At 43.8% G+C, this 21,603-nt stretch overlaps 1 protein-coding gene across 6 annotated transcripts in view; it reads left to right on the top strand.

Moving 5' to 3' along the window:
• The window catches only part of fmn2b (formin 2b), a 479,083-nt gene that overhangs the window by 387,608 nt on the left and 69,872 nt on the right, over positions 1-21,603 (top strand). The gene's annotated exons all lie outside the window — the stretch shown is intronic.

The raw sequence follows: 21,603 nt of genomic DNA, 5'->3' as shown, positions 1-21,603 counted from the left end.
ATATTATCTTTCACTGCCAGCCTGAAATCATCCTTAGAATCCGAATGACACCGTTTCCCTTACCTTCCTGTCTGTCCTTCCGAACAGTTTGATACCCCTGGAATATTTAACTCCCAGTCATGACCATCCTGTAACCATGTCTCTGTAACGGCCACTAAATCATATCCATTTGCCGTGATTTGCACCGTCAACTCCTCCACCTTGTTCCGAATGTTCCAAGCATTCAGATAAAGTGCCCTTATGCCCGTTTTTGGATCCTATTACCTCCATTACCAACAGCTCTTGAGTTCTCCTTCCCTTGAACATTTTTCCTAATTTTCAACGGAGTTGAAGCTTCCTCGTCACCTGCTAACCTGCTGCTTTGCCTTACGTTAATTGTTATTGTCCCTCTACACTCCTCCCTGTTCTCTTCCCCCACCCCCCCCCCCCGCCCCCGCCCCCGCCACCTTACTAGTTTAAAGTCCTATTGACCACCCTGTTTACCCTTTTCGCCAGAACACTGGACCGGGCCCTGTTCAGGTGGAGTCGATCCCAGCGTTATAGATCCCTCCAGTCCCAGAATTAATGCCAGTGCCCCATGGAAAGGAAACCCTCTTTCCCACACCACTCTTTTAGCCACGTGTTTACTTCCCTGATCCTCACCTCCCTATGCCAGTTTGCAAGTGGCTCAGGTAGCAATCCAGAGATTATGACCCTTGAGGACCTTTTTTTTAAATTTTGTTCCTAGCTTTTCATAATCCCCCCAAAACAGGTCTTTTTTTCCTAGTCCTGCCTATGTTGTTGGCACCTACGTGGACCACAACAACAGGATCCTCCCCCTCCCTCTCTAGTATCCTCTCAAGCTGGCCAGAGATGTCTCTCACTGGGCAGGCAACACACCAAGCAGGACGCTCTAGCCTGTTTGCAAAGGGTACTGTCTATCCCCCTGATGATGGAATCCTCTAAACTACAATCTGTCCTTTAGCTCCCCCCCCCCCCCCCCACACCTCTTGAATGGCCTCCTAAACCCTGTTTCCATGGTCAGTTGGCTCATCCTTCCTGCAGCCCTGTCCCTCATCCATGCAGGGAGTAAGCACCTCATACCTGTGGGACAATGTCAAGAGCTGCGGCTCCTGTGTTTCTGTCTGCAGGGTCCCTCTACCTGCCTCACTCGCAGTCTCACACTGTCCCTGGCCGCTGATCGAGTTAACATTAATCTACCAGGTGTGACTGCCTCCTGGACTCAGTATCCAGGTATCTCTCCCCCTCCCGAATGTGCCACAGTGTTGGGAGTTCGGATTCCAGCTCACCAGTTTTGAGCTGGAGCTCCTCAAGCAGCCAACACTTGCTGCAGATGTGGTCACTGCCGTTCTCAATGGGGTCAGCTAGCTCCCGCATCATACAGCTACAACACATGACCTGGCCTGCCATCTCTACTTAATTATTTTAAATTAATTAGTTTTTTTGTTTTAGTTTCGCAGTGTTCTCTGCATCAGTATGTTTACTCCATTATATACTCAAACAGACTCCAGTTTTGCCTTCTGAACCGCTCCCAGAGGATTTGACATCGAGGTGACTTCCCCGAAAGATAAGAGATATGAGGAAGAAAAATGCAAATAGCTTACCTGCTCACCACACTTAGTCATTATTATTATTAGGTTAGAGGAGGTAGAAGGGTGGGAGACACTACACATGTAGTGTCTCGGATATTAGTTACTTGCTAGATTTATTAGGTGAAAGATAGCTGTTACCCAGCCGACCACTCGCGTCCACTCTGGCACTCCTCCGCTGAAACAACTCCTCCGCTAAAGGACGCAGTCACATGAGATAAGATTCTTAATAAAAGCTTAGAAAAATAACAAAACTTTTATAATGAACGCTTATGAAGCTAATGAAAGTCGAAGACAAGGAGTAGGGGTAAATGGGTGTTTTTCTGGTTGGCGGTCAGTGGCTAAGGTTGTACCTCAGGGGTCAGTGTTGGAACCGCAATTGTTTACAACTTGCATAGATGATTTGGAGTTGGGGACTAAGTGTGGTGTGTCAAAATTTGCAGATGACCCTAAAGTGATGAGTGGTAGAGCGAAGTGTGCAGAAGACGCTGAAAGTCTGCAGATGGATATAGATAGTCTAAGTGAGTGGGCAAAGGTCTGGCAGATGGAGTACAATGTTGATAAGTGTGAGGTCATCCATTTTGGTAGGAATAACAGCAAAATGGATGATTTAATTGGTAAAAAAATTGCAGCATGCTGCTGTGCAGAGGGACTTGGGTGCTCTTATGCACGATTCACTCTCAGTAGGATTGCAGGTGCAGCAGGTAGTTAAAAAGGCAAATGGAATTTTGTCTGCCATTGCTAGAGGGATGGAGTTTAAAAACGAGTAGGGTATGCTGCAGCTGTGTAGGGTCCTGGTGAGGCCACACCTGGAGTACTGTGTGCAGTTTTGGTCTCCTTCTGCAGGCATGTACTGGCACTGGAGGGGGTGCAGAGGACATTCACTCAGTTGATTCCAGAGTTGAGGGGGTTGGGTTATGAGGAGAGACTGAGTAGACTGGGATTATACTCATTGGAATTCAGAAGAATGAGGGGAGATCTTATGAGAAACATAAGATTATGAAGGGAATAGATAAGGTGGAGGCAGGGAGCTTGTTTCCACTAACGGGTGAAACAAGGACCAGAGGGCATTGCTTCAGAATAAAGGGAAGCTGATGTAGGACTGAGGTCAGGAGGAACTCCTTCACCCAAAGGGTTGTGAATCTGTGGAATTCCCTGCCTAATGTAGCGGTTGAAGCTACCTCGCTGAATGATTTTAAGGTTAGGCTAGATAAATTTTTGAACAGTAAAGGAATTAAGAGTTAGGGTGTGTGGGCGAGTAAGTGGAGCTGAGTCTCAAAAAGATCAGCCATGATCTTATTAAATGATGGGGCAGGCTCGAGGAGCCAGAAGGCCTACGCCTGCTTCTACGTTCTTACAATATCAGATCCACTGGTTGTGGTAATACCTCGGCTATTGATAATACCTCCCAAAGATTGGCAGATCATATCATACAATCTAACCCTTTGGTTATTTACAAAGAGCAAGGTACTGAATGTGCCCAACCAGCCTGTGTTTGCCAAACTCATGCCAGTGACCAAAATTTGATATGATTCAAAGAAGAAAAAGGTAAAGGAATGGTTTGCAAATAGAAATAACCAGAACAAAACTGGGAAATCCTGATATTGATTCACATGATTTAAAATCCTTGTCAGGGAAGGCTTCTTCTTCGGGAGCTCAAATTTAGGTGGGTTCACATCCAAAGCAGGGGTGACAGAATTATTTCCAAGTTGATGAAGGTACCACTGTCTGAGATTGGCATACTGAGACATGGTCCACTTTTCAGTCAATTATGAGGATTCTTTTAGAGATGGGTTTCAAAGGGCGTTACCTGGACTTGAGGCAGGATTAGCTAGTAATATTGTTCTCTTGATGGTTTTCTTGATTTAATAGACTTGAATGGTAAATAGACAGAGGCAAAGGAGTCCAGAAATTACAGTAAACTGTTGAGAGACCAGAGGACACCTGATTATATCAGTGATTTCTGGATAAGTCTGTTTCAACGTATCAAGTTTCTGTCCATTTGGCCAAGATTCCATTGCCTAGGAGAAAGTAAGGACTGCAAATGCTGGAAGCCAGTCAACAAACATGGAGCTGAATAAACACAGCAGGTCTGATGGCTTGAGGGGAGCAGGAAAGTAAACGTTTCAGACTGAAAGCCTTCTTTAGGATGTACATCCTGATGTCTGTCCTTTCGAAGGGTTTTGGTCCGAAATGTTGACTCTCCTGCTCCCCTGAAGCTGTCTGACCTGTGGTTGTCCAGCTCCACGTTTATTGACTCAAGATTCCATTGTCAACTTTGGGAGATAGATGTATATCTTAGCACCTCAGATGTATCAGGAGCTAGTTATCTCTGCCCCTTGACAAAAAACATCCTTTGAATGAGGCAGATGATGCGCTGTTAAGATCTCTGCAGGTATAATGGGTTTCCATAGCTCACTTTAAGCCCCTGCTGAATATCTCATTGTCTTTGGTTGACTGCAATGTCCACACAAGACAATTGTGAGAGATAATAAAGTGTGAAGCTGGATGAACACAGCAGGCCAAGCAGCATCTCAGGAGCACAAAAGCTGACGTTTCGGGCCTAGACCCTTCATCAGAGAGGGGGATGGGGTGAGGGTTCTGGAATAAATAGGGAGAGAGGGGGAGGCGGACAGAAGATGGAGAGAAAAGAAGATAGGTGGAGAGGAGAGTATCGGTGGGGAGGTAGGGAGGGGATAGGTCAGTCCAGGGAAGACTGACAGGTCAAGGAGGTGGGATGAGGTTAGTAGGTAGGAAATGGAGGTGCGGCTTGGGGTGGGAGGAAGGGATGGGTGAGAGGAAGAACAGGTTAGGGAGGCAGAGACAGGCTGGGCTGGTTTTGGGATGCAGTGGGGGTAGGGGAAGAGCTGGGCTGGTTGTGTGATGCAGTGGGGGGGAGGGGACGAACTGGGCTGGTTTTGGCCTGCCCTCCAACCCCACCACACCTGGCACCTTCCCCTGCAATCGCAGGAAGTGCTATACTTGCCCCCACACCACCTCCCTCACCCCTATCCCAGGCCCCAAGATGACTTTCCATATTAAGCAGAGGCTCACCTGCACATCTGCCAATGTGGTATACTGTATCCCTTGTACCTGGTGTGGCTCCCTCTACATTGGGGAAACCGAGCGGAGGCTTGGGGACCGCTTTGCAGAACACCTCCGCTTGGTTCGCAATAAACAACCGCACCTCCCAGTCGTGAACCATTTCCACTCCCCCTCCTATTCTTTAGATGACATGTCCATCATGGGCCTCCTGCAGTGCCACAATGATGCCACCTGAAGGTTGCAGGAACAGCAACTCCTATTCCGCTTGGGAACCCTGCAGCCCAATGGTATCAATGTGGACTTCACCAGCTTCAAAATCTCCCCTTCCCCCACCGCATCCCAAAACCAGCCCAGTTCGTCCCCTCCCCCCACTGCATCCCAAAACCAGCCCAGCCTGTCTCCACCTCCCTAACCTGTTCTTCCTCTCACCCATCCCTTCCTCCCACCCCAAGCCGCACCTCCATTTCCTACCGACTAACCTCATCCCACCTCCTTGACCTGTCCGCCTTCCTTGGACTGACATATCCCCTCCCCACCTATACTCTCCTCTCCAACTATCTTCTTTTCTCTCCATCTTCTGTCCGCCTCCCGCTGTCTCCCTATTTATTCCAGAACCCTCACCCCATCCCCCTCTCTGATGAAGGGTCTAGGCCCGAAACATCAGCTTTTGTGCTCCTGAGATGCTGCTTGGCCTGCTGTGTTCATCCAGCTTCACACTTTATTATCTTGGATTCTCCAGCATCTGCAGTTCCCATTATCACTTATACAATTGTGAGAGATTCTGGAAGGGTGGGATCTGAGCTGTGCCCTCATTGTTACTGTTTAGAACTTTCTAGAGTTGGAGTGTGCTTGCATCTTATGATTGGTGATGGCTATGTTTTAGTCCAGCAGAGTTCATTTTACATTTACATTGTAAGTAGTGAAACATTTATAATCTCGTGCATGTCTTTTCAACACATGTCAGAAGGAGCCCTGGTTTGAACCAACCACAGTATAATCCCCCTCCAGCCTGAAGAGCAACCAATCACCACTACTGCTTTCTTTCAGTAGTCAAATTTGTATCCATTTCACACAAGTTAATTTTGTGAAGTCAGTTCATTGCATTGTTAGACACTATTGTTGATCCAGCCTGGCATTTAGATATTTTAGATTCCAAGATTATTCTTCCTTCACACAATCTAAAAGTTAATTTGACATGTTGATCACTTATTACAAGATGCTTTATTGACATCAGCCCTAAAAATGAATTTTTATTATTTGAAATTTGAGTCCCTCTGTTGTAATTTCAAAGTTGAATTAAAAAAACTATATAAAATAACATAGTAATTGCCTGTAATAAACTCATTTGCCTCTAATTTGTCCACACAGAAGACATTTTGCCTTCTGAGCTTAGCAGAGCCATAAAATTGTTAACAGTTCAGAAGTATGTCATCCAAACAATCGTGTCTGTACTGTCACTCTGAATGAACATGATGGACTTAATGCCATTCTCCTTTGCCACGTTGATTCTATTTAATTAATCATAAGATGCTGTCTTGATTGCTCAATTAAAGCTGCCTTCACCACAGCTTCACACAGTGCATTCTATACCCAAACTAATCACTATAAAAGAAGGTTTAAAAAATAATTTTTACACCATCCCATTACAATTGCTGCTTCTGAAAATTCTTAAATCTGCACTCTGCTCTTTCATGCGAGGTAACAGTTTCTCCCTATCTACATAGTCCAGACCTGTTGTGATTTTCGAACTCTTTACCAAATCTCTCTCTCTCCTTCTCTCCAATCTGTCCTCGGTGAAGCATCCCAACCCTGGAACCATTCTCGGACTCCTTGCACACACACTCGGATATGTTTGCATTATCCTTGGTGTGATGTACATATCCGAACACAATACTGCAGCTGAGGTGTAACTAGTGCCTTTTGATCTCAATGTAATCACTCTGCTTTTGTACTCTGTGCTGCTTTTTATTAAGTCTAGAATACCATGTACTTTATTAACTGCTCACTCTACATGACCTGCCACCTGTAGTGTCTTATATACACACACCTAGGTTTCTCAGCTCCTGCACACCTTTTACGATTGTACCTTTGTGCTAATCTTTATCTCCAATGGTCTTTCGACACTAAGAGTAAATCTCCAAGCTGTTCTCTGCACAACCTATTCTGTTTGAATACCTGTAATTTCTTGGCACCCAGGCTTGATGCAAAATTCAAGGTTTCTTCTTCCCAGAGTGTTGAACTCTCTGCCGTACTCTGGTTCTTCATGATGCTGAGTTGGTTTGTTCTTTCCACTTTAGGCAACATGTTCTAGCTGTACGACTTGGAAATCTACTTTCTCCACAAGTAAAGGAATTGTTAGGTTATTTTGCTGGAAGATAGTGCAGAATGAATGATTAAAGGGGTGTGATTAATGGTTACATATGCTGCAAATGCCACCACTAGATGGTGCAAAGAGGTTCTCCACGTCATTTTTGAGCAACCAAAGACAGCAACCAACCTCCAAAATGGGCGCTGCAGAAAACTCTGAGGATCAAGTTTTTCAACTGGATTTGGTGTGTTTTGCGTGACTTGGAGAGAGCTGGGGTAATCACTCTGCAGTTCCTGCTGCTTCACATTTCACTGTGTAGGCAGATTGAATCCTGCTGGAAGGGAAAAACAGTGAAAACAACTAATACTGGTAAATGAGACACATTTGTCTTAGTGATCCTCCATTTTGAAGTATGCAACACCAGTCAAAACACTGTGACCCACGTACCTGTTTAATAGACTATTTTTTTTACTTCTGAGCATCATACTGTAATTTTAGGATCGCTGCGAAGTGGTCACTTTCTTAATTTCAATTTTTAAACTTTCACTGTGGCCAGGACATACATAACACAATAGGCTCCTCTCCTGACAGAAAAGTGACCTTATTTTTGGTTATTTAATACATAATATTACACTGTTTAATAGATATGTGAATAGGAACGGTTTGGAGGGATATGGGCCAGGAGCAGGCAGGTGGGACTCGTTTTGTTTGGAATTATGTTAGCATGGACTGATTGGATCACAAGGGTCTGTTTCTGTGCTGTATGGCTCTAATAGCGATTCCTTGCTTCCTGGAGAAGTCAGGTCTTGAATCTGGGCCTGTGGTGATGATTTTATGATAGTGGAATATGGAACATGTGGAGACACTTATAATCTCCAAAAGCACCTTCATAATGTTGCCACCTGGGGAAGGGTCTGTCCCTTTCAAAGGAGGCCATGCATGGGGGACGGGGCTGCAGCTATTCCCAGCCCCCACCACCTGCTCCCCATTGCCATCACCTCATCCAGGTTCCAGGCTATCCTGACGGCATGACTCTACAAAAGGCCTCTTCATTGACTCACCCAGACCGCTTCCACAAGCATCACTTGTGAGCAGGTTTGATTATTATCTGTAAAGAAAATGTGGGCAGTACTTTAAATGAGCATTTCCTCCTAAAGCTATTTAGCCCCTTCTCTTCAGAGAGCTGTTGTAGGCATGAGAGACCAAATAATCCCATTCTGTGCTTTAATAAATCTATATGGCTTGTGCATTGTAGTTCATAGAAACAAAACAGCATAGTGCCCTCTACAGAGGATCTAGTACCAATGAGAACAGCACCTTTTGTTCATTCTGATAAAGGAAGTATCCCTCCTGTATCAGAGTGTCTAGATCAGGGAGTCTGAGGTAATCTAGTTAATTGAATGTTGAAGATTGTACGAAATAAATTAGGAAGGAAAGGGAATAGGAGATTGAGAGATGTGTGACACAGGGGAAAGTAGAAGTCAATTCCAGTTTCTTTTCAAAATCTCGGAATTCAGCGCAGAAGAAATGCGAATTCATTTATTCAACGAAAGCACATCTACAGTTCTGCAGAGGTGGCTTGGTAATAATTAAAACTTATCATGCTGGTAAAAATTCACTTAGCCTTGAATTTCAAGTTCCTGCTTCCTCGTGTGTTTTCTGGATGTCTAACAGGAAGTACAGCAACTTCGTACCAATCTGTGTTCTAGTCTTGTCTCTGCAAGCTAGTGGAGTCACAAAGCTTCCAGAGAAGCAGGACAACTCTTACAGAAACTTTGATTACTGATCATTGTGTCAAAAGTTTCTCCTCGTTTCTGCATTGCCTCTTTTTTTATCCATTGCCTTAACTCTGTCATCTTGTCTCAGCCTTTACACCATTGTGAACAGCTTTTTCTCCATTGGAGGTCAGTTCCAACGTATTTGTACTCACTGCTGTGACTGATGAAAGTTGTAATCAGACTTGATGCTTACCGTGTTTTGACAGCATCAGTACATTTCTACCCTGGCTCTAAATGACAGCAGTAGATAAAGTTGATTTATAAAGTTGGTTGGTGTTGTTGAACTTATTGTTTAGCTCCTTTTGAGGTGAGGCAACCTATTTATATTCAAAATGCTCTCATATTTTCAAGCTTCCTTCTCTACGATATTGTGACTTTAATAGTTAAAAGCTTAAAATTATGTTGAATTCTATGATGGTCTGTAAAACCTAGTTGTCAGCAAAGTTTAAACAGTTGAAAGAACAGGAGCCTGCCTATTTGGTCGTTATAAATGTAGTTACTCAGTACTGTGCGTTATATTGTATATTTGCAGGTACTGTGCCACAGTCATAGCTGCATCGGGTGTTTTTATTTTCTCCCTCGGTATCGCACATGATTAGTGACCACTTCCGTTATAGAATTATGTAGCTTTTTTTTTTGCTGTAAAAATTCTGATTTCCCACCTCGTGTTTGAGATTATTAAATTTGTCGCAGCATCTTGTGTTTCTCAATGGTTTCTATTTGCCATTGACCTGTTGTGGTATTTATTAATTATTTTAGTCTGTTGGTTTGGGCTTGCATCTGAGGTACTTACAACTTACCATTTGCTATCTTTAGATTCTTTTCACACGCACATCAGTGGTTAAGAACTAGTGAACCAGTCCTCCTGTTTAATTTATAGACATTTGGTATGCTTGCCTTTGTTGGTGAGTGCCTTCGGTATAGGAGTTAGGAGGTCATGTTGCTGTAGTACAGTGCATTGTTAGGCTACTTTTGCAGTATTGCATGCAAATCTGGTCCCCTTCCTACACGAAGGATGTTGTGAAACTTGAAAGGGTTCAGAAAAGAATCACAAGGATGTTGCCAGGGTTGGAAGGTTTGAGCAAGGGGGAGAGGCTGAATAGGCTGGGGCTATTTTTCCTGAAGTGTCGGAGGCTGAGCGCTGACCTTATAGAGGTTATAAAAATATGAGGGACATAGGTAGCATGAAAAGGCAAGGTCTCTTCCCTGGCGTGGGGTACCCCAAAACTAGAGGCCGTAGGTTTAAGGTGAGAGGGGAAAGATTTAAAAGGGACCTGAGGGGCAACATTTTCACAGTGGGTGGTGTGTGTATGGAATGAGTCGCTGGAGGAAGTGATGGAGGTTGGTACAATTACAACATTTAAAATCCATCTGGATGGGTAAATGACTAGAGGAAGGATTTAGAGGGACATGAGCCAAGTGCTGGCAAATGGGACTAAATCCGTACTGGATATCTGGTCGGCACAGAGGAATTGTACCGAAGGGTCTGTTTCCATGCTGTATATCACTGACTCTATTGTTACTGATGCCTTCAATATATCTGAACCGATATGGAATTCTGTCAAACAGTATGCCTCCAACTGTTTGCAACAGGCAGACTATTAACAGTATTCAACCAGTCAGTTCTTTCTAAACTCTGAACGTAATGTCCAACATTAAATGTAATTCAATAATTAGCACTTACTGAACAACATTGGTGTCAAGAGTTACACTAGTAACCAAATTAGGATTCAGTTGTGTTTGCCATGTAGGTCATAGACACTGTATGTCATCAAATGCAGGGACCAGATCTCTGCAAGAAAAGGGACACATCAAGCATTGTACCTTTTCAATTCGTCAAAGGCTTTGGTAAAACTATTGATTAGTGCATTTTCTTGCAGTGGCTCATATAACCAAAGTACACTTGGCAAATGATCAGCCAATATAAATTATTTCCTTTGAAATTTTGTATTCTTGCTGTTTGCAACTTGTGCCACAGAACAATTCAAATTACAGAATAAAATCCAGCTTGACTGAACATGTAATTATTTATTTGCTTGGTTATTTCATGTCGTGTTTAGTCACTGAGACATATTCACAGGTGGCTGCAGATTTTCTTGAAAACAGAGCAGAAGCTCATTACACTGAAAACAAGCTATCCAAAAAAGACTGCACCAGTTATAATGATCTAAGGTAGAAGTAAAGCACACTTCAATCTAATTTCCTGACAGTATTTGTTATAGAGACTTGGGTCCGGGGGGAAAAAAATTACACTGCCATCTGAACTCTACTTTCTACTTAACTCGTAGCTGACCACTTCTTTGCATTACTGTGGCAGTAATTCGAAGTCCTTGCCAAGTCTGCTGATGTAAAATTTTCACAAAAATGAGGACTTAAACATTCTTAATTTTGACTTAGAGATTGCTAACTAAACTCTCCCAGGTTTGATTACTCTTCTAGTGAAGTGACTTGTTCCTTGTTCCTTGTGCTGTCCTGAACAGAGAAGCTAAGCATGCTTCCAAATGCAATCCTGGTGTCTTCAAAACTGAAAACCAAGTGAATGGTAATCATTTTTACCTGACTTAATATTTTTATTTTGTCCTGTTATTGAGACCAGCTGGAGGAGTCACTGACTCATATTGTACTTCTTAATAGTTAGTTAGAACAAAAGCCACATTTGATGGAGCACTGAAATCATATTTGCCAGGAATTTGTTTTGAGATCCTCCTGATTGGTTGCCATAACATTGATATCAGATCAGTGTAGATAAACACATTAACAGGGTTTCAGTCTATCTCCTACCATGGTTACATGACCAATCGTGGTCACCCTGAAAGAAATATTCTGCTCCACTTCATGACCTCAAGGATGGAATGATTCAGTAATCCTGGGAAGGCAATGGGAAAGGAAGGTGATGCTGAAAAGAGTAGAAAATGCCTCTGAATGTGGCTGCCTTTGTGAAAAGCAAACTTAAAAATTCTTCTATGCCTATTCTCAAAAAGAATGGTCTTTAACATTGTTTAGTTTTTAAAAGCAAAAATTCTAGCTATGATTTCACTTTTTTTGAAGTAGCCCTATCTTGCTATCTTTGATATGTAGCCATGGTTACCCACAATGTTCAAAAGGACTGTCAAATGATGTTGACTGAGATTGCTGCAGTTACAAAGGAACATAGAAACAGTGGTTAGCCATCTATCCTGACAATCATGTTCAGCTATTCAGTGAGCCCGTGGTTGATCTCCACTTCAAATCTGTTTACTCAGTCTTTGTCGTTGAAACAAACTGATTCTTTATTTTTTTATCATGCGACTTAGCATCTAGTTTTTGTTTTTAACTGCCCTGAAATCTCAATTTTAGGATGTTTGTATGTGAGTTTGATAACAATCTCCTTAGAGACCAATAACTAAATTCAAACTTTGCAGTTAATAGCTGAAAGGCTGACAAATGAAGATTTCACATCTTAAAATCTTGCCCTAAAAGTCTAAAAGCACTATTCATTAGGCACTTTATTTGTAGACAATTTATAATATAAACTGCAAAACTGAGGGTTTGCCTTTCTCTCACCTTTTTTTAACACACTGTGCGCACATTTTGTGGCATCCTTTTATGCAAGAACAAAAAAAATCATAGGAGCAAGCCATTCGGCCCACTAAGCCTGCCCTGCCATTCAACAAAATCATGCTGATCTGCCACGGGCCTCAACACTTCTTTGCCATCTCGGCGTAGCCATCAACTCCCTGATGATGAAAATATATATCTGCCTTCTCTTTGAACACTTTCAGTGATCTAGCCTCCACATCATCCTCGGCGGGGGTGGGGGAATTCAGATACTCATTACACTCGGGAAGAAGGAATTCCTTCCCGTCTCAGTTTTAAGTGAGTGCCCCCCTCTTCAATTCCTATCTCCCCTAATTCAGGAGGCCCAACTCAGAATTTTGTATGTTTCAGTAAAATCACCACTCTTCCTCCTCAACCGTACTGAATAAAGGCCTAATTGTTTTAGTTGTGCTTGAAAAGTCAGCCCTTCGTCCCAGAAATCAGCCTACTGAATCTCTTTTGAACAATCTTCAAAGCCATTTTTTTTTTAAAATGCAGGGACCAAAGCCATACACAGTGCTCCAGGTGTGGCTTCACCAACTTCCTGTACATTTGTAACAAGACCTCGCTGTTTTTAAACTCCAACCCACAACAATTAACATGACCGTTCCATTTGCTATCTTAATTATTTGCACAAGCATACTAATTTATTGTCTTTCTTTCACTAGAACACCTAGTTGCCTCCATGCCATATTATTTTGGGGCTCCATCTCCATTTAAATAGTATTCCACCTTTTGATTCTTCCTACAAATATACATAAGCTCCCACTTTCTGACATTGTACTCCGTCTGCCAAATCTTTTATCCACTCACTCGATATATTCCCTTGCAGATTCTTTCTCCCCATTACAATACGCCGTGTAACCTATTTTTGTGTGGCCTGAAAATTCGGACACGTTACATTCTGCTCGCTTATCCATTCATAAATTGACATATTGATACTAAATAGTTAAGGTCCCAGGACTGAGCTATGTGATATGACTTTCTGATTTGTAAAGGATCAGTTATTACCTATTAGAGATAATGAGAACTGCAGATGCTGGAGAATCCAAGATAACAAAGTGTGGAGCTGGATGAACACAGCAGGCCAAGCAGCATCTCAGGAGCACAAAAGCTGACGTTTTGGGTCTAGGCCCGAAATGTCAGTTATTACCTATTCTCTGTTTAATGTGTATTAACCAGTCCTTAATCCATGATAGTAGATTATCCCAATACCATGAGGCCCTATCTAGTTCAAAAACCTTTTATGTGGGACCTTATTGAATGCCTTGTGACAAACAAAACAATACATCTACAGGTTTCCCTTACTACCAACTCAGCTTGTTATATCCTCAAAGACTTGAGTAAATTTTGTCAAACATGATTGTCCTTATTCAAAATCATGTTGATTCTGTTTGATTGTGTTAGGCTTTTTCTAAATGTCTGGCTGTTTCTTCTTTGATAATGGAGTCAAGCATTTTCTCGCTGACAGATGTGGAGCTAAATTTCCAGCTTTGTGGATCGCTCCCTTCTTGAACAAGAGTGAATCCTTCCGGAATCTAGAGAGTTCTGAAGTATTTCGCCCAATCCCTCCACTATCTCTGCAGCCATCTCCTCTAAAACCCTTGGATACAGCCCTTTGGATTTTGATAACTTGGCTGCCTCCAGTCCCGTTAGTTTGTTAAATACTTTGTCCTAAGTAGTAATTCTGTTCTTTTCCTTTCTTAGTCTGGAACTTTCAATCTCAGAAGTATAACAAGAGCTTTCCTATTGCAGTTTCTTCCTCAAGTGCAAGCAGGGTGAATCTTGCATTCCTGCAAATTCCGCACACTTTCAGTCTTTTCAATCCATAGGAGTGTTCCCACTCTCATTCCTGCAACATGAGCCACTCTTCCTGACTCTAACTGTTGTCTCTCTCCTGGATCCTGGTACATTTACTTGCCTGAGAGTTTTCAAGGATATCTTAGTGCTGCCTTCATGAATCTTTTCTCCATAGCACATGAATCACGTGAACTTTCTACCCATCAGACTTCTGAATGGACTTGTCAAACTTTAATGTTAATCTTGCTCTCTATGCACCTTCTCTGCAGCTGTAACATTATATTCATTGCCCTTTTCTGATACCCTAGTGCACTTTGTACAATATGATCTGTCGTACTGCAGTCAAAATAAGATTTTTCACTTTATCTAGGTATATGTGACAATAATAAATCAAGTCAGATTGAAATGTTGGTTATTTAACCTTGAGAGTGCGCTCTCTTGCCCTCTGCGTATCTTGGAAACAGCCAGAAAGATGAATGAACGATGGTTTACAACCAGACAGGGGAGGCAGTAGCCTGGTGAAATTGTCACTGCATTGCCCCTCCAGAAACCCAGGTAATGTTATGGCCTGGGTTCAAGTCCCACCATGGCAGATGGTCAAAAATGCCAACCTTATTGGTCTGGACTATAGCTGGCTGCAAACCCACAGCATTGTGGTTGCTCTTAGCTGCTCTCTGGCATGGTCAATTAATACTGACATAGCCAGCAGCACCCTCATCCCCTGAATAAATAAGTAAATAAATAAATTCTCAGCACTTTCCTGAGAATCCATCCATCCACTGTTATCATTAAGGCTGCTGAGGCTTCATTGTACCCATAGGTAAATGCCTGGCACAACCTTCCCATCAAGTGACCTTGATGTCCTTTAATCAGTATTCAGCAGCCTGGGCAAACTTCAGATCGTCTCACCGTTTCCCCACCTCCCAGAAAAGCATTTCCCAACATAATTTGACTTTCAAAGTGGTGCTGAAGCTACCAGGATAGCTGGTATCGTGGCAGGTGCTGCACACTCTCACACCATCTTCATACTTCACTATTCTGAAATAACTCTGACATCTATCATTCAGTTTCCAGCTGTCCTTCCCTTTTCTTTGCATTAGCGATCTCTTTGGCTTTTAAACTCTGAGGCGAAGAGCAAAATACTGACATTTTATTTTCTGGGTCTTATTTCTTGAAAGTTTGATTTGCTCTTGCAATTTCATTCACCCCTTCATTTTTATGACATGGTCTAGGTATACATAGAAATGTAAGTTAGAAGCAGGAAAAGGCCATTCGGCCCTTCGAGCCTGTTTCCCCCATACTTCACGATCATGGTTGATCGGCCAAATCAATACCCTAATCCTGCTTTCTGCCCATACCCTGTGATCTAATTTGCCCCAAGTGCTACATCTAGATGCCTTTTGAATACATTCAGTGTCACAGCATCAACTACTTCCTGTGGTAATGAATTCCACAGGCTCATCACTCCTTGGGTGAAGAAATGACTCCTCTTCTTCATCCTAAATGGGCTACCCCGAATCGTCAGGCTGTGATCCCTGGTTCTGGACATGCCCACCATCGGGAACTTTCTCCCTGCACCTATCCCGTCCAGTTGTGTTAGAATTTTATCAGCCTCTGAGATTCCCCCCCTCATTTGTCCGAGCTCTAACAAAAACGAACACAAACTATTCAATCTCTGTCCTCCTACATCAGACCTGGAATCAGCTGGTAAACCTGAAATGCACTCCCTTGAGAGCAAGAGCCTGTATCTTGGCCTGTATTCTTTTCTGCAGTCCTTATTGTCCAAGTTTTTGAGGAAGTAGAAGAGATTACAGAAATTTGTGCTCAAATAAATATACTAAAGGATATATTCCACACTACTTGACAAATCATCATTGGTTAATTTAGCCAAGAAGCCTAAAGGAATGCAATGCTATTATTTTAGAACTATAAGTTTAATTAGTCATCTCAGTAAGTCATTCGAGCTAATTGCAAAATACCTTAAAGATATAGTCCAAAATGTAACTACCTTAAAACCCTCAATTAGAACCACGTCAATCACTTAAGGAACTTCATGCTCCATTTTTAGAATTACAAGCGGAACATGGTTATAAAATTCTTCCTTGGTACTGAGTGCTTCTTGAAATTCGCGAATTATTGAAGGTCCATTTCAGCAAAGTCGGGGGAAAATTGCAAGGAGTGAACTAAGATTTTGGTGTCAATTGAAGGAAGATAAGCAAATCATTTCCCTTACCATGTGTGACATCATTTTTTTGCTGTCATATTACAATTTCCAATGTGTCATTAATACCAGTGGAGTTGTTCTTACCCATGTCTCTACTGTTAATACTTGCAGACTTTGTTTTTCGAAAGCTCAATATGATGGACAATGATACTGCAGGTTTTAAACATTATGTAGCAGGCATGAATTAAATGTTTGGGCCAAAAAACCTCAAATGTAAGAGTCCTAATTCTCATTCTTGGCAGTTGTGAAGAGATAATGAGAGTAATGTAATCGAAGACTGAGCAGCTTGCACATGGCATGTCCAAACTGCAAGGAATGGGCATTTAAATGTAATTATCTTTAATGTAAACTGTGATAAAGTAACCACTCACAATAAGAGCTGTCACACATTTCAATCTCCTGAAGCAATTTAAATTATTTGTGGCTGTTTCCGAAAGAAAGTTGACACACTAATCTTGCTAGAACAAGTTGCCTATTACAACATTCGATGCGGTTATTGAAGGAAGTGATTCTGGAGGTGTGGCAGCCCGCGTATTGTCTTCATAGCGGATGGTTTTGCAATTGCAGCAATTTGGAATGCATGTCTGTTGTTGGCCTGGTGCAAGTGCAAAAAGAATTCACCTCTGTAAACTATCCTCTGGAGTGCAACTACAAATAGTAATCCTGATAAGTGTGACCCCAGATGTCCTGGTCTTGTTTAGATCAACTCAGTGTTCGGAGAGGATCTTAGTCTGGTGCTCTTCTCTCTCTCTCTCTCTCTCTCTCTCTCGTCTCCCCCCCGCCCTTCTCTCTCTCTCTCTCTCTCTCTCCCCCTCTCCCTCCACGCGCGCGCCTGAAGATGCCCGGTGCTGTGATCGCCCAACAAGTCTATTGAATAAGCCATTAACCCATAGAGACTAATTATTTCAAAAATCAACTGAATATTTTTAATTGCTGCATTGTATCTAATGAACACAACTTTTTTTTAATTTGAAAAGGCAATGGAAATTGTGTGGGAGGATGATACGCTGTATCCAGAGGTTGGTGGGCTGGTGTGTGAGAATGAGGGGGATCCTCTTTGGGTGGTTGTGGCGGGGGCAGGGTGGTCAAGGGCGTTCTCGACCACTGTGGGGGAAAGTTGCGGTCCTTGAACGTGGGCATCTGGGATGTGCGGGAGTGGAATGCCTCATCCTGGGAGCAGATACGGCGGAGGAATTGGGAATAGGGGATGGAATTTTTGCAGGAGGGTGGGTGGGAGGTGGTGTATTCTAGGTAGCTGTGGGCTTGAAATGGACATCAGTTACAAGCTGGTTGCCTGAGATGGAGACTGAGAGGTCCAGGAAGGTGAGGGATGTGTTGGAGATGGCCCAGGTGAATTTGAGGTTGGGGTGGAAGGTGTTGAAGTGGATGAACTGTTCGAGCTCCTCTGGGGCGCAAGAGGCGGCGTCGATACAGTCATCAATATAACAGAGGAAGAGGCGGGGTTTCGGGCCTGTGTAGGTGAGGAAGAGGGACTGTTCCATGTAACCTACAAAGAGGCAGGCATAGCTTGGGCCCATGCGGGTACCCATGGCCACCTCCCTTGTCTGTAGGAAGTGGGAGGAATCGAAAGAGAAGTTGTTGAGGGTGAGGACAAGTTCGGCTAGGCAGATGAGGGTGTTGGTGAAGGGGGATTGGTCGGGCCTGCGGGACAGGAAGAAGCAGAGGGCCTTGAGGCCATCTGCGTGAGGAATACAGGTATATCAGAACTGGACATCCGTGGTGAAAACGAGGTGTTGGGGGCCAGGGAATTGGAAGTTCTGGAGGAGGTGGAGGGCGTGGGTGGTGTCACGGACGTAGGTAGGGAGTTCCTGGACCAAAGGGAGGAAATGGAGTCCAGATAGGTGGAGAAGAGTTTGGTGGGGCAGGAACAGGCTGAGACAATGGGTTGACCGGGGCAGGCAGGTTTGTGTATTTTGGGAAGGAGATAGAAACGGGCCGTGTGGGGTTGGGGAACAATAAGGTTGGAGGTTGTGGGTGGGAGGTCCCCTGAGGTGATGAGGTCATGGATGGTGTTGGAGATGATTGTTTGGTGCTCCGGGGTGGGGTCATGATCAAGGGGACAGTAGGAGTTGTCAAAGAGTTGGCGTTTGGCCTCGGCTATGTAGAGGTCAGTGCGCATACTACCACTGCGCCACCCTTGTCTGCGGGTTTGATGGTGAGGTTGGGGTGGGAGCGGAGGGCTGCCTGTTCTGCGGGTGAGAGGTTGGAGTGGGTGAGAGGGGTGGAGAGGTTGAGGTGGTTGATGTCTAGATGGCAGTTGGAGATGAAGAGGTCAAGGGAGGGTAGGAGGCCTGGGGGTGGTGTCCAGGAAGAGGACTTGTGTTGGAGGTGGGTGAAGGGGTCAGTGGAGGGAGGGTTAGGCTCCCGGTTAAAGAAGTAAGTGTAGAGGCAAAGGCGGCGGAGAAACTGCTCCCTGTCCAAACGTGATTGGTATTCATTGATGTGTGGATGGAGGGGGACAAACGTGAGCCCCTTGCTTAGGACTGCCGCCTGAAGGTTGCAGGAACAGCAACTCATATTCCGCTTGGGAACCCTGAAGCCCAATGGTATCGATGTGGACTTCACCGGCTTGAAAATCTCCCCTTCCCCACTGCATCCCAAAACCAGCACAGCTCGTCCCCTCCCCACCCCCCACCCCCGCCACTGCATCCCAAAAGCAGCCCAGCCTGTCTCTGCCTCCCTAACCTGTTCTTCCTCTCACCCATCCCTTCCTCCCACCCCAAGCCGCACCTCCATCTCCTACCTACTAATCTCATCCCGCCTCCTTGACCTGTCTGTCTTCCCTGGACTGACATATCCCCTCCCTACCTCCCCACCTATACTCTCCTCTCCACCTATCTTCTTTTCTCTCCATCTTCGGTCTGCCTCCCCCCCTCCCTATTTATTACAGAACCCTCACCCCATCCTCCTCTCTGATTGACGGGTCTAGGCCCGAAACGTCAGCTTTTGTGCTCCTGAGATGCTGCTTGGCCTGCTGTGTTCATCCAGCTCAACACTTTGTTATCTTCGACTCTCCAGCATCTGCAGTTCCCATTATCACCGGAAAGCTATCTCTTGAGCTTTTGCTTCTTCCATGATCTTTTTTACCTGACATAACAAATCTTTTTGTGATTTAGAGACATTACAGCATTAGTGCTAAATGTGCTTTCATCGCTAAACTAAAGTTAGTCTCGACTTCTTTCTCAACACTAGCATTAACCAAAGCGCTGACTGTGGTACAGATCACTTCCTAGTGTGTGCCAGGGTTAAGATGCAACCTTTTTGAATTTATTTCGTTCAAAGCAAATACATTATCCTTACATCCACAAGTCATTCTGTTTATCTGGAATTTTGAAACAGGTTTCGATTTGGGACTTTGTGACAAAGCAAAGAGTATATAGAGAAGAGTTCAAGACATTACCTCCAGTACCACAATCTCAATTTATGTAAAGCAATAATGGAAAATGCTGACTAGTTAGAAGTGTACGTCACTGATGGACCGTTTCTGTATAAAGTTTCCTCCCGGTGTTCCAATTTTCTTCCACAATCCGCAGAAGTACAGTTTAGGTGGATTGGCCATACTACCTTGCCCCTCATGTCCAGAGATGTGTAGGTAGGGTGGATTAGCCATGGAAAATGCAGAGTTACGGGATAAGGGGTGGGTTTTGAGTTTGTTGCTGTTCGGAGGGTCAGTGTGGACTCGATGGGCGAAATGGCCTGCCTCCACACTGTAGAGATTCTATCATTATATTGCATCACAGCAGCCCACTCGTTAATTGTGAGCAATCAGAACGTGAAAGTTGTGAAACATAGAAAATACCTGCAGGAGTAGGCCATTTGTCATCTGAAGCCTGCACCACCACTCAATATAATCGTACAATCTCAGTATCCCATTACCGTTCTCTCCCATGACTCTTGATCCGTTTAGCTGCAAAGGCCACATCCAGCTCCCCCTTGAATGTATCTGACGAACTGGCCCTGATATTTTCCTATGGGAGAGAATTCCCCAGGTTCACACTCTTCTTCATCCCAGTCCTGAATGGCTTACCTCTTATTCTTAGACTGTGACCCTTTGTTCTGGATTTCCCCCAACATTGGGAACATTCTTCCTGCATCTATCATGTCCGGTCCCATTAGGATTTTGTATGTTCCTATGAGATCCCTCCCCAACCCCGGTCTTCTTCTAAATTCCAGTGAATACAAGTCCATTCGATCCAGTCTTCCTTCATATGTCAGTCCTGTCATCAGTCTGGTGAACCTTCACTGGACTCCCTCAGTAACAAGAATGTCCTTCCTCAGCCTAGGAGACCAAAAACTGCACACAGTACTCCAGGTATGGCCTCACCAAAGCCCTGTATAGCTGCAGCAAGACATCCTTATTCCAATAATCAAATCCTCTTGCTATGCCATTAGGTTTCCTCTCTGCCTGCTGCACCTACATGCCAATTTTCAGCAACTGATCCACTGACGCCCAAATCTCGTTGCACCTTGCCTTCTCTTAAATTGCCATTCCGATAATAATCTGCTTTCCTTTTTAGAGACCAAAGCGCAGAACCTCACATTTACCCAAATGATATTACATTTGCCACATATTTGCCCACTCAACTCGTCTGTCCAAGTCACCCTGCAGCTGCTTAGCATCCTCCTCACAGTACTCATTGCCACTCACCTTACTGACCTCAGCACTTTTGGAGATATGGTATTCAATTCCTTAATCCAAATTGTTAATGTATATTGTGAACAGCTGAGGTTCCAGCACTGAACCCTGTGATAAGCCCCTCGACATTGCCTGCCATTCTGAAAAGGAATCATTTGTTCCAACTCTCTGCTTCCTATCTGCCGTCCAGTTCTCTAAACGTGTCAATACGTTAGATTATACCCTGATACCATTAGCTCTAATTGTCCTTACTAATCTCTTTTGTGGAACCTTATTGAAAGCTTTTTGAAAGTTCAGATACATGACACTTGATTCACTATTGTCTATCCTACTGGTCACATCCTGAAATTCCAGAGGATTTTAAGAAAAAAAAATTCCAGAAGACCATGATTTCTCTTTAGTAAGTCCATCCTGACGAGGACTGATTCTGTCACTGCTTTCCAAATGCTCAGTTAGTGCATCCTAAATGATCGACTCCAGCTCTTTCCCCAACACCGAAGGCCAGTTAACCAGACAGTAATTCCCCATTTAATGATAATAAAATGTGAGGCAGGGTGAACACAGCAAGCCAAGCAGCATCTCAGGAGCACAGAAGCTGACGTTTCAGGCCTAGACCCTTCATCAGA

This window comes from Stegostoma tigrinum, chromosome 9 (assembly GCF_030684315.1).
Source record: "Stegostoma tigrinum isolate sSteTig4 chromosome 9, sSteTig4.hap1, whole genome shotgun sequence".
Lineage (NCBI taxonomy): Eukaryota > Metazoa > Chordata > Chondrichthyes > Orectolobiformes > Stegostomatidae > Stegostoma > Stegostoma tigrinum.
Note: the sequence above shows the minus strand (reverse complement) of the source record. Positions and strands in the feature narration are given on the sequence as shown.